We start from the raw sequence: 13006 nt of genomic DNA, 5'->3' as shown, positions 1-13006 counted from the left end.
TAGTGGTTGTAATGAAGGTGGTTCGAAAGCTTGACAGTTTTTTATTGAGCCTTTTCTCTTCCATACCTCTCTCTCTCAAAAGAAAAAAAGCCCATGGACGGGCGAGCAGAAGACCGCGCCGAGCGGCCACGCTCCTGATATTCGATGGGTAAAAACCCTTCATCTGGACATTCGGCTGCATCGGCCACGTCAGGAAGACGAAGCCGGTTCTCACCAAACTGGACGATAGAAGCACACCGATGGTGCTCCTGGGCTACTTGGAAGGTACTAAGATGTACCAGCTCTACGACCCCACGCGGAGACAAGGTGGTTGTCTCACGCGACGTCGTGTTCAACGAGAAGACGGCCTGAGATTGGGACAGCCCGGGCACGGGAGAAGCACCTTCATCGTCGAGCACTTGGTCGTCCACTATGGTGGAGACGCTGGAGAAGAGGTGCCGACCACTCCAGCAACAGAGCCAAGCACTCCTGGCCGCGGGGCCGAGCACTCTAGGAGTGGTGTTGAGTGGTCCTATAGTGGTACCAACCACTCTAGGACAGATGTCGAACGCTCCTGTAGCGGAGCCGAGAGGTCTTCCAGTGGTGTCGACCACTCCAAGACTGGTGCTGAGCACTCCTGCAGTGGTGCCGACCACTACAGCCGGGGTGCCGAGCACTCTAGGTGCTGTGCCGACCACTCCAATGGAACAGGGAACTCCATCGACGTCGATCGAGTTCGCCTCACCTCCAAGCGACATCACTGAGTTCGTGGATGCCATCCACGACGGCGAGGAGGTGCGGTTTCGTAGGCTAGACGACATCATCGGCAGCACAGGGCCCTCAGCCCTGGTGGGTTGGATGCTCAATGACCCAGAGCTGCTTCTCGTCAGTGCAGAGAAACCACCCACGTTCATGCTAGCCGAGCATGATGTAAATTGACGACAGACGATGCTAGAGGACATGAAGGCGATCGAGGAAAACAAGACTTGGGAGCTCGTCGATCCACCTCCAGGATATTGTCCGATCGGTCTGAAGTGGGTGTACAAGGTCAAGCGGGACGAGCGCGGCACCATTGTCAAGCACAAGGCGTGCCTCGTCATCCGAGGCTTTGTCCAGCACGAGGGCATCAACTTTGAGGAAGTCTTTGCACCGGTAGCGCGCATGGAGTCTGTCCGACTGCTTCTGGCTTTGACAGCAGTGAAGGACTGGCGCGTCCATCATCTGGACGTAAAACCGGCCTTCCTCAACGGCGAGCTGGCGGAGACGGTCATCGTCAGGCAACCTCCGGGTTTCGCCGTCAAGGGAGCGGAGCACAGGGTGCTTCAACTGCGCAAGGCGCTCTACGGGCTACGACAGGCCCTGCGACCATGGAACGCCAAGCTTGACTCCATGCTGGGCAAGCTTGGGTTCACACAATGCGCAACCGAGCACGCGCTCTACACGCGGTGATGGGAGAAGTAGGAGCTCGTTGTCGGCGTATATGTGGATGACTTGATCGTCATCGACGCGCGTGCAGAGAACATCGACAGCTTCAAGCGCGAGATGGCGGCTCATTTTTGAATGAGCGATCTCGGCACGCTCTCCTAGTATCTCGACATCGAGGTGAGGCAGGGGAAGGAGACGCTCACGCTTGGTCAGAGCGCGTACGCCTCAAAGCTGTTGGAGTGGAGCGACATGGCTGAGTGCAAGCCATGCGCAACTCCGATGGAGAAGCGGCTGAAGCTGACGAAGGCCAATACCGCGACGAAGGTAGATGCAACACTCTACCGGAGCATCGTCGGCGGTCTGCGCTACCTAGTCCACACGAGGTCGGATATTGTTTTCGTCGTGGGCTACGTCAGCCGCTTCATGGAGGATCCTCGAGAGGATCACTAGGCTGCAGTAAAGCAGTTGTTACGCTACGTCAAAGGGACGGTGGATCAGGGGATCGTCTTCCCCAAGACCGACGGAAGTAGGCTGCAACTCACTGTGTTCAGCGATGCAGACATGGTCAGGAACATCGACAGACGGCGGAGCACCTCTGGCGTGCTCATCTTCCTCGGATCGGCTCCAATCTCATGGTTGTCGCTGAAGCAGAAGGTGGTGGCGCTGTCCACGTACGAGGCAGAGTACGTGGCGGCAGCCACAGCGGTGTGCCAAACTGTGTGGCTGCGTCGGTTGCTAGGCGAGCTGACCGGCGTAAAAGTTCACCCACCAGTGCTGATGGTGGACAACCAGCCCGCTATCGCCCTCGTGAAGAATCCGGTTCTCCACAACCAGAGCAAGCACATCGACGTCAAGTTCCACTTTCTTAGGGACTGTATGGATGGAGGCCAGATCGTCATCGAGTTCGTCAAAACTGGTCGATAACTTGCGGACGTCCTCACCAAGCCGCTCGGCCGCCTTCGGCTTACGGAGCTGAAGAAGATGGTCGGCATAGAGAGGTTCTAGGGTTAGCAGCAGGACTAAAGAAAGAATTGTTAAGTAATCTGCTGCTCCCATTTGTGAACGCGCGGCAAGGGACAGACGTCAAAAGGGCTCCCTGCCGATGCACTATAGCTGCTGTAGGGGCAGACCCTGAACAGCTCCCCCGCGCGTACTGTAGTCACAGTATGGGCATGCGTCAAAAATAGCTCTGCTGTCACATCTAGTCACTGTAGCAGCATGGTAGTCCGACATGTCTGTGTACTAGAATTAGATGAGTAGAATTATATATATAGATTTTCACTATAGCTCAGTAAAGAGAACGAGTTCAGTTTTACCATCTTCTTCGTAGAGCTCCGGTCAACGTTAATGCTTGTGCTATGTGCACTCCTTTTTTCTATCTCTAATCCTAGTACGTGGTCGGTAACACCGTTGAGTGATCGACTCAGCCGTTTTGCGAAGGTTTTGGGGCTAACGGGCACCATCGGGCGCTACAACCTGCTGCACGAATGCACCGTTCCTCGTCGCCCGTGCCGCCGGTGGCTGGCCACCAAGCTCGGGCTGGAGGAGAAAGGTATCTGTCCGAGCTTCGTCCTCGAGGCGTCAAGAAGCTGGTGTTCGAGCGGGTACAGAGGATACTGCCGACGGCGGATAACCCGCGGGCTCCTCGTCCTGATGGTGATGGTGCCTACGACATGGCGGTCATCAGGACGAGTTGGGGTGAAGAGGCCCTCCGGAGGGGTGAGAAGCTATTCTGGGGGAAAGGGAATGAACCGCCCAAGTTCGGCCGTGAGTTCGAGGAGGACGTCCTCTTGTGGCATATCGCCACCTGCATCTTAGCTTCCTCTCTCTCGCCATGGTCAGGAAGGTGGCCGCCAGTTCATCGTCGACCCACGCGGCGGCGATCGAGGTGATGTCGGAGTACCTGATGTTCCTTGTCGCCGAACGCCGGCAGATGCTTCCTGGCCTCGTCCTCCACAGCCTGCTCGATGAAACCCGCAGAGCCTTGAATTTGTTGTGGAGGGAAGGTGGTAGGGGAAACAAAGACAAGTTTATAACACCTTCCTGCGACAGAAGAGGATCCCCGACCGCGAACGCTACAGAACAATATGGGCTGAGCAGGAAGGCGACCGGCTCGTTTCGGACGCACTTGCGGTTGCTGTCGCGCTAACAAAAGGCAGCCGGCATCAGCAGCAGATGGTGCCGATGCTGGACCTCATCTTCAACGTGTGGGTGGACAAGCTGCTCTACGCGAGCATCAGGTGCAGCAAGGAGTCCCATGCCAAGCAGCTCAGCCGTGGCGGCGAGCTCACAACCGTGCTGCGGATGGTTGTCCAACATGCTGGCCCATTTCACATTGGAGAAGAGATGCCTGCGGACGCAAAGAAGCGCCAGGGAAACATGCCTGAGGAGGAGGAAGAGGAAAAGAAGAAGAAGATGAAGGAGGAAACCGAGAAAAGGAAGCCTGCCAAACCTGCTCCTACACCGCCCCAGGTGCCGTGGATGTTGCCGTATCGTATCCGTCGTATTCGTATCCTCTCGAGCCGTCAAATGGAAGATGAACAACCTGTGATGCTGAAGCCAATGCCTCCAACAGAAGGGGAAACTGAGGAAGCCCGAGTATCTGAGATGAGATACCCATACCAGACGATGAAGAAGATGCTGAGGATGCAAGAGATTACAGGACGACAGTAGAGTATATTACACTGTATTGATGCGTTGGAACCTAAATGCAAACTATATCTCTATGTATAAGATGACCGAAAGTATCTAGGCCCCTAATTTGATTTTGGAGATTAATGACGACACAGTCACTGTGACTAATGTGTGTTTTACAGCTACGATATAAAGTCCTGATGGCAGCGACGCCTACAACATGATGGACATCACGACATGCTGGGGCCAGGAGACCATCCGGAGGGGCGCGAAGCTATTTCGTCGACCGGATGAACAGTCCATCCCTGGCCGAGAATTCGAGCAGGATGTCCTCGCGTGGCACATTGTTAGGAAACGACGCCGCCAGGGAACTGAAGGAGGAGCGCGGGGGTGAGTTGGAAGCTGTTGATTTCAGGTGCCTTGTCGGGCTTCGACAAGCTGGGCTTGGCCCATTGTGTAGTGGGTCTACGTGCCGAATGGGTGCAATATAAGGCACTTTGTAATGGTTGGGGACGGTAACGAATCAGACGATTCTGTAACCGCCTCGTCCAGCTCTGTTCCCCTTCTGTTCTTCCCCAACTTAGCTCGTGCTCCTCCTACCTTGGATTATGTATCTTGATTCTGTGAACTCTACTGAATCTGAGTATCTAGTGAGAAGTGCAATCAAGGATTGTAACAATTGGTATCTAGAACCTCGCGATTTTGGGGAGCAATTTCTTGTTCGCGGCTGGTTCGTTGTTCTGGCGCCGAAGTGGAAGCTGACGAAGTTTCAGTTGGAAATGGCGGCATCAATCAATTCATTGAAGACGACCGTGGAGGAGACGGCAACACAATTCGCTGAGTTCCAAGAGATGATGAAGACTACCCTTGACAAGCCTAGCGGTCTCTAGTCCTGGCATTCGTATGCGGACGAGTCCTTCGTCTCGTTCTTGTCCAAGACGGAGGCGACGGCGACTCGACTATAACACCTGGAACCCGGTCCACCGCCACCACTGTCTGCGTCGCTGCTTCCACGGGCTCCGCCTCCGTCAACGCTACCGGCTAGTTGGGTCAACTCGTTCGACCTCAACCAGGCTCCGCAGCCATCGTTGCGCCCATCTGCATCGACGTCAGAGCGGGCGTATTGCCACGGTGAGTCACCACGCCACCGGGCCCCCTTGTTTAGTTCACCAAACTCTTAACTTTGACACTATAAAAAAAAAAGATTTTCCGTCACATCAAATTTGCGGTACATGTATGGAGTACTAAATGTAGATGAAATCAAAAACTAATTGTACAGTTTGGTTGAACTTTGCGAGACGAATCTTTTGAGCCTAATTAGTCAATGTTTGGACAATAATTCACAAATACAGACGAAATTGCAAACACTGTGCAGATGCCGATTCCGGCCGAACTAAACGCGCCGCGGGATGCTGGCGGTGGAGTCCTCGGAGCCCGCCACGCCCGGTTTCCATTCCGAGTCAATGATGCTTTTGATTCTTCAGTTCGTGATTCAGCTCCACATTCTGCACCTTTTCCAAAACTTGCCCTAAGTTGGATGGTGACAATCCTTCTCTGTGGCGTGATCGATGTGTCATGTATTTCGAGGTGTATTTTGTTCATCCATCCCTGAAGATCTGTTTTGCAACCCTCAATTTTACGGGCACAACGGCGATTTGGCGCGCAAGCTGGAGGCTGAGCTCCGTGCACGGGACGCCGAGGTCTAGCGTGCACGTGCCACGCTGGGCAACGAGATCCACACCACGCCCCCCCTGTTCACGTGGGACATGCTCCCGCCCGACGGCTGCGAGTGGTGGTGGTGGTGCGCGTGACATGGCGCCTCAGCCCGTGTGTGTGGGGGGGGGGGGGGGGGGGGGGGGGGGGGCGCGGGGGCGTGGCGCGGCTCCCTGACGCCATGGTCAGGAAAAAGTGTATGAGCTCTCTCTGGATTGTGCGTTCAACTTGTCCGACAAAATGCCTACAACAAGAGAAGAGAACACAGCTGGGTGGTAACTCCAACGCATGCAATTCCGGCGCGGCTCCCTGACGCCATGGTCAGGAAAAAGTGTATGAGCTCTCTCTGGATTGTGCGTTCAACTTGTCCGACAAAATGCCTACAACAAGAGAAGAGAACACAGCTGGGTGGTAACTCCAACGCATGCAATTCCAAGGTAACCACATCTAATTATGCAGGCAAACAAACAGGATCCCTAGCTACCTGCCTGGCTCTGCAAAGAAATTGAAACAAAAATAGCAAGTTCCATCTGATGGGTCCATCCCTTTTCCTATTCTCGTGAGCTATGATAGAACCGTCAAATTTATACAAGATCAAGTACGGTTGCCCCCGCTTAAAACGTTGGTACGCACACACTTTCACTTATATAAACCTGGTAGTCCGTCGAATGTCACGAAGGACCTCGGTAAATCCACATCACAACCATGACCGTAATAGATTAAGCAAATACACATCACATACACGGAGTTTGCAGCGAAAATAATATTACAATTGAGTTCACAAATAAATTAATACAATACTAAGCTCAAATTTAATCAGCGAAGACAACATAGCTTTGAAATGATTATAATAACATAAGTTGAAATATATTGCTAACCTAATTGACATTCTCCAACAAAAGCATATAGATAAGAAATAAATATGGAGTCATCGAGCCTACCGGCACTTAGCCACCATCTTCAACATGTCAAGAACTTCACCTGCAACATGGTGGAATAAAACACTGAGTACTAGAATGTACTAAGCTAGACTTACCCAACAAAAGAGAAATAAAAAGACTCTTAAGGATATGCAAGACTTATTTGGTGAAGTTGGTTAGATAGGATAACTTTGCAAAAGAGCATTACTATCATAAGTCCTTACTTTCAATATTTTAGTCAATATTTTAGCATTAAATTTAGTGAAGCTTATTATAGCTATATTTACACATATTCTATAGCAATCACTTGATCATCATTAATGAGCATCACGGTAATAACCATATCCAGTTTATCATAATAATCAGCATAACCATCATGTTCCATCAAGTATTGCTACGATGCTGAAGCTAGTTGAGTTTCTCACTATCCGGAAGAGAAGGCGATTCGAATTGGTTGCAACCAGCTGGGCAGAAATCCATAACACAAACCCAGATATACTGCACGAAGGTAGCATTAAGTCACCTTTGATACAATTCAGAAACAGTCGTGGGTTTGAGCTGAGCCGCACACTCAGGGACCAACCGGAAGCTGGGTTGTTCAGACAACGGTTTGCCCAAGGTCCTATTCGTGTCCCCGCACATACATCCTCCCCTTAGTGTGCGTGCCATACATCTCAAATTTCTAGCCCGAATTGAGCTACTTGGCTTCGCAGTCGGAACGACTTATCCAACCAGCTATGTGAAAGGATGTGTTCAATCTCGACAGAAGTTCCAACAATGGTACGGTCCTTAACCGACACAGAAGGGATCAACGTAGCCAAACCTATCACCATTTGCATATAAGATCCCGCCCGATCTCCATTTATATAACATCACATGGTTCTTTTCTATGAGAGCAAATATAGCCAACCGTGACTAGATATCCACCTATATATCGCAAGTGACAGGAAATCACCCAACTTTTACTGGTCTAAGCATGTCTAAGCATAAATCGATCTACACATACTAGTGAGGGGTACAGGTATTTAAATATCTAGTGGACAAGGTAGGTAGTGCAACAACGGTTTCATCCAACTCCTATCAACCTAATGCACAATATAAGATTATACTCAAGTGCATTTTAAAAGAGAGGGAGGAGGCTTATAATGCTCCGGGGCTTGCCTGGGATCTAACACTAGGCCAGTGCTTGTTAGATGACACTCGCTTGGCGAGCATCTCCCATCTAGCACTTGCTTAGTCCTTCCATCTTCAAGTTAGGTCCAACAAACACCATCTTCGGGTCTAGCTCCAACATCATATCCGTCAGCTCCTCGCATTGTACATCTAGCGTACCTATATGAGATGCACAATACAGATGTATGAATGCATAGAAAGCAACTCATGATGCATTGCAACGGGCATACAAGACAAGGACAAGGTCACACCATATTGACTTATTAATCACTAGAGAGTAAGTTATTTTAATTGGCTATCACAGAAACCTATCATGCTAGGATGATAAGAAGGCAACACTAAGTATCTATTCACAAGGCAACTTAAGTTAAGCTATCATAAGGCACTCAGCAAGCACAAGCTAAATAAGATTAACATCACACAACCAGAAGGTTAGAGACGACTTAAGTAAGATACATGTTCATTAGATATTTCAAGCAAATTAGCTCTATCAAGCATAACAAAATTATTGCTACATACATGTTCTGGACAGCAGCACAACAGTCACTTGTTTTAATCATAACTAGAGATCTAGACATCCCATAAAGGTGATCTTAGACGTTATGGAAAGCTTAGAAAATTGTCTACAACTTTGTTATTTACACCTGAAGCTGATTCATTAGTCAACCATGTTGAAAACCACAAGGAAGCAGAACTGCACAGCAAGGACAGAAAACTGACATGAACTTCAGAAATGTATATCTGAAGTTCTAGACATCCACCAAACATGATTTTTAACATTATGTAAATCCTATTAAGTTATCTATAACTTTCTTATTATCATATCAAGATGACTCAACAGTTAACAAGACCAAACAATACGAAGAAGCAAATCTATCCAGACTTGGATAGATTCTAGCATTAAGCTTTAGACATCTATATCTAGAGTTCTAGACCACCGAAAGGGGTGTTCTTTAACATTTTGGAAAGATTAAGAAAAGTACTACAACTCTTTAATTATCACCTAGAGGTGATTCTATAGCTATCATAGTCAAAAATCATGACATTGCAGATCAGTCCAGAACACAAACAACACCTAACATTGACTTTGTGAAATCTACAACGCGCGTTCGGTCTCGTTGCGAGTCCAACTTTCCTCGAGCCCCCACCTGTAGTAGGGGTCCGATCGAGGGTCAGCTCATTTTTGTGATCGTCTTCCCTAAAGTGTTTTTCCGATAAAAACGGAGGGGCTAAGCCGTGCCATGATTTTCCTCTATGGACGAATCATGGTGCTCGGTGAGCTGTTAACGGGCTAGTCTGAGTGGGGCCCCAACATCCTGTTCATGTGGGTCCGGCTTGGGTCAGCTGGTGACCGACTCTTGATTCTCAGCGGTCAATCCATATAGTTCTCGTGTCCGTTTGACCGGTCCCGAAGCCTCTCTGCCTTTCTTCGAGGAAAAACCATGGATCGTTTCCGGCCGAGACTAGAACATGGGCCGGGATGCCCGCGGCGCTCGTGTGCTCGGGTACTGGCCGCTAGCGGGGCCATCCCTTTTGTTTCATTTGAACAAGTTTGTTCTTTCGTTTTGGTTGAACAAATTTGTTCTTTCTCCTCTTTTTTATGTGTAAAAAGGGGTAAAGCGCTCCGCCCTTCCTGTTGTTAAGATTGTAGAGCTCAAGGTGTGGGCGAGAAACTTTGATCACGCTGGTAAGCAAGAGTGCCATAGCCACTGGGTCATAGGTTTCTTGTAGTCTGACCAACCTTACTCAGTCGTTCATTTCCGCAAACCTTGCCTCTAGGTTTTTAATGTGAGAAAGGGGTCGGGCACGACGACTATTTTAGAAAGGGTATATATATACCCTTATCAGCCCCCGAGTGAGACCCGACCCTTTGCCATTTGCCGGGGTTGGGTGTCACTAAAGATCGAGAAGATGATAGCGAAACTGGTAGGAGAAAGCGTTTTTTGTTTTAGAAACGTTATTCTTAGTTTTCGTTCGTACCCCCTCCCTAGGATCCAAGCCATCGTTCTATGACCGCGCATTCAGTCTCCTTGCGAGTCCAACTTTCCTCGAGCCCCCGCGCGTAGCGGGGGTCGGGTCGAGGGTCGGCTCGTCTTTGTGATCGTCACCCCGTTCACGGTTTTCGCAACCGGAGGGGTTGAGCTAACGTCACTTGCCTCTATTGCTCGAGTGTCGTGCTCGGTGAGCCTGCTAATGGGTATGTCCGAGTGGAATCTGGGTCCGTCGTTCATAACAGGGTCAGTATAGCCCTCATGTGGCATTCCACTGGTCCTTAACCCACCTTACAGTAGATGTCTGAGTCATTTCAGAGACCGACTCAGGTGGCCCACTAGCCTTCCCTCGATGGAGATTCTAGGGTATGGCTCGAGGTTAGGATCGAACGAGAAGGTCGACATGACCCTATCTGCTTCTGAGCGGGTCAGGCAAGGGCCATTAGGGATCATCTGTGTATTCTCCCCTAGCTCTGTTCGACGCGAGGTAGCCTCGAGCCCTTCACGGGCCAGCCTTCGAACCTCGGTCGGTCGCAGCTCATATCGAATGAGACGACTACCGCTTCGTGACGCGATACGAAGCGTTGTGATGCAATAATTGCATATGTGATGCTTGGATGTATGCCAATGGATGAATGAATGATTATGCACTAGAAAAGTAAAGTGGGGGTTGGTAAAGTTACCTCGATGGCTCGAGTAAGTGGAATCTAGGTCCGTCGTTCGTGACGGAGTCAGCGTAACCCGCATGGGGCATTCTGCGGCTCCTTACCCATCTCTTGGCAGCGGCCTGAGCCATCCGATCAACTTGGGTGACCCGCTAGCATAGGACTTACCTCGATGGCTCGAGTGACGGGTTCGGGGAGCTCTTACCGGATATGTCCGAGTGGAATTTGGGTCCATCGTTCGTGATAGAGTCAGCATAACCCGCATGGGGCATCCTACTGCTCCTTACCCATCTCTCGGCAGCAAGCTGAGCTGTCCGATCGACTTGGGTGACCTGCTGGCATAGGACTTATCTACGGAGATAGAGGAGGAGATCATCCCACCCAAGAAATTAGTTAGGCAGAAAAGCCAGGCGGCGAACTTGTAATAAATGGACAAGCTCTTAAATTTCGTTATAACCAAACAGATTTTTAGCCCTTCTCCCCTTTTTGTATAAAAAGGTTAATGCGTTCCTATGCTTTTTGTCGTTAAGTCTGTAAAGCTCGGGGTGTGGGTGAACAAACTCTAATCACACTGGTGAGCAAAAAACGTCGTAGCCGCTGGGGAATATGTTTCTTATAGTCCGACCAGTTTTACTCAGCGTTTGTTTCTACAACCCTTGCTTCTAGGTCTCAACGTGAGAGAGGGTTGGGCAGATAGAATGTTTGCCAGGCGGATATACTCTTAAATGCGTACCGACTCTTTCCGTAGTTAAGGCTAAAAAACTCGTGGTGCGGAAAAAACTCTGATCACGTTGGTGAGCAAAAACGCCGTAGCTGCAGGGGTGTAGGTTTCTTGCAGTCCAACCAGTTTTACTCAGCGTTTGTTTCCATGACCCTTGCTTCAGGGTCTTAACTTAAGAAAGGGTTGGGCGTAGAGAATGTCTACCGAATAGATATGCTCTTATTAGTCCCCGAGTGAGGCTCGACCCTCTGCCATTACTGCGGTCGAGTGTCACTAAAGATCGAGGAGTTGATAGCAAAACTGATAGGAGGAAGTGTGCGTAAATTAAGGGTAAAAGCGATGTAGCTATTCGATGTTCTAGGCGTTGATGAAGACTTCATCGTCGATGGTATTTAGCTTGTAGGTGCCTGGTCGGAGCACCTCTGCAATGACGTACGGTCCCTCCCATGGCGGCGAGAGCTTGTGGCGGTTCTTGTTGCTCTAGACGAGGCGGAGCACCAGGTCTCCAACGTTGAAGGTCCGACCCCGTACTCGATGGTTGTGGTACCGGCACAATGCTTACTGGTACTTGGTCGAGCAGAGGAGGGTGACATCATGTGCTTCATCTAGTTGGTCCATGGCATCCTTGAGGGATGCCTTGGCTCCCTATTCATCGTACGCCCTGACCCTCGGCGCTCCATAATCAAGGTCGATCGGGAGGATAGCCTCAGAACCGTAGACCATGAAGAATGGTGTGTAGTCGGTGGCCCGACTGGGGGTCATCCTTAGGCTCCAGAGGACCGTGGGAAGCTCCACGACCCATCGTCCACCAAACTTGTTCAACTGGTTGAAGATCCTAGGCTTAAGGCCTTATAGGACCATATTGTTTGTGCGCTCGACCTGCCCGTTCGTGCGAGGATGCGCTATGGTGGCCCAATCGACGCGGATGTGGTATTCATCGTAGAATAGGAGGAACTTCTTCTCGGTGAATTGCATGCCATTGTCGATGATGATGGATTTTGGGACCCCAAAGCAATGGACGATGTTATGGAAGAACAACACGGCTTGCTCAGACTTGATCACGAAGATCGGTCGAGCCTCTATCAATTTGTAAACTTGTCTACGGTGACAAGCAAGTGCGTATAGCCCCTAGGCGCCCTCTTGGGAGGTCCGACCAGATCGAGCCCCCAAACCGTGAACGGCCACATGATGGGGATTATTTGGAGTGCTTGGGCTGGTAGGTGGGTCTGCCGAGCGTCGTATTGACACCCTTCATAGGTGCGCACAATCTATTCAGCATTGGCTACCGTGGTTGGACAGTAGAAGCCTTGTCGTAACATGTTTCCGACCAGGGTCCTAGGTGTGTCATGGTGCCCACAAACCCCACCATGGATATCACTCAGCAAACACTTCCCTTGTTCGATGGGATGCAGCGCTGTAGGATCCCAGTGTGGCTTCGCCTATAGAGCTCACCCTTAATGATGACAAAGGACTTGACACAACACGCGAGTCATCAAGCCTCCATTTTGTCCGTTGGCAGCGCCTTGTGGAAGAGGTAGTCAAGGTAAGGCGTCCTCTAGTTGGCTAGAGGGTTAGGCTCTGTTGCTGGATCCTCATCAAGCTCTATGACTTTGGGGTCCGATGGAGCCGACGGCTGATTAGCCCCTAAGCTTAGGGTAGGTGGTGCGTCACCGGTCTATTCTGGCTCCTCATAGCAGACCGAGGGCTTGTACTGATTGCTGGAGAAGACGCCCATTGGCACCGGCTCTCGGCCGGATGCCGTTTTTGCCAGCGTGTCTGCCGCCT

This window comes from Miscanthus floridulus, chromosome 8 (genome assembly GCF_019320115.1).
Source record: "Miscanthus floridulus cultivar M001 chromosome 8, ASM1932011v1, whole genome shotgun sequence".
Lineage (NCBI taxonomy): Eukaryota > Viridiplantae > Streptophyta > Magnoliopsida > Poales > Poaceae > Miscanthus > Miscanthus floridulus.
The sequence above is the reverse complement of the archived record's forward strand: the minus strand, read 5'-3'. Positions refer to the sequence as shown.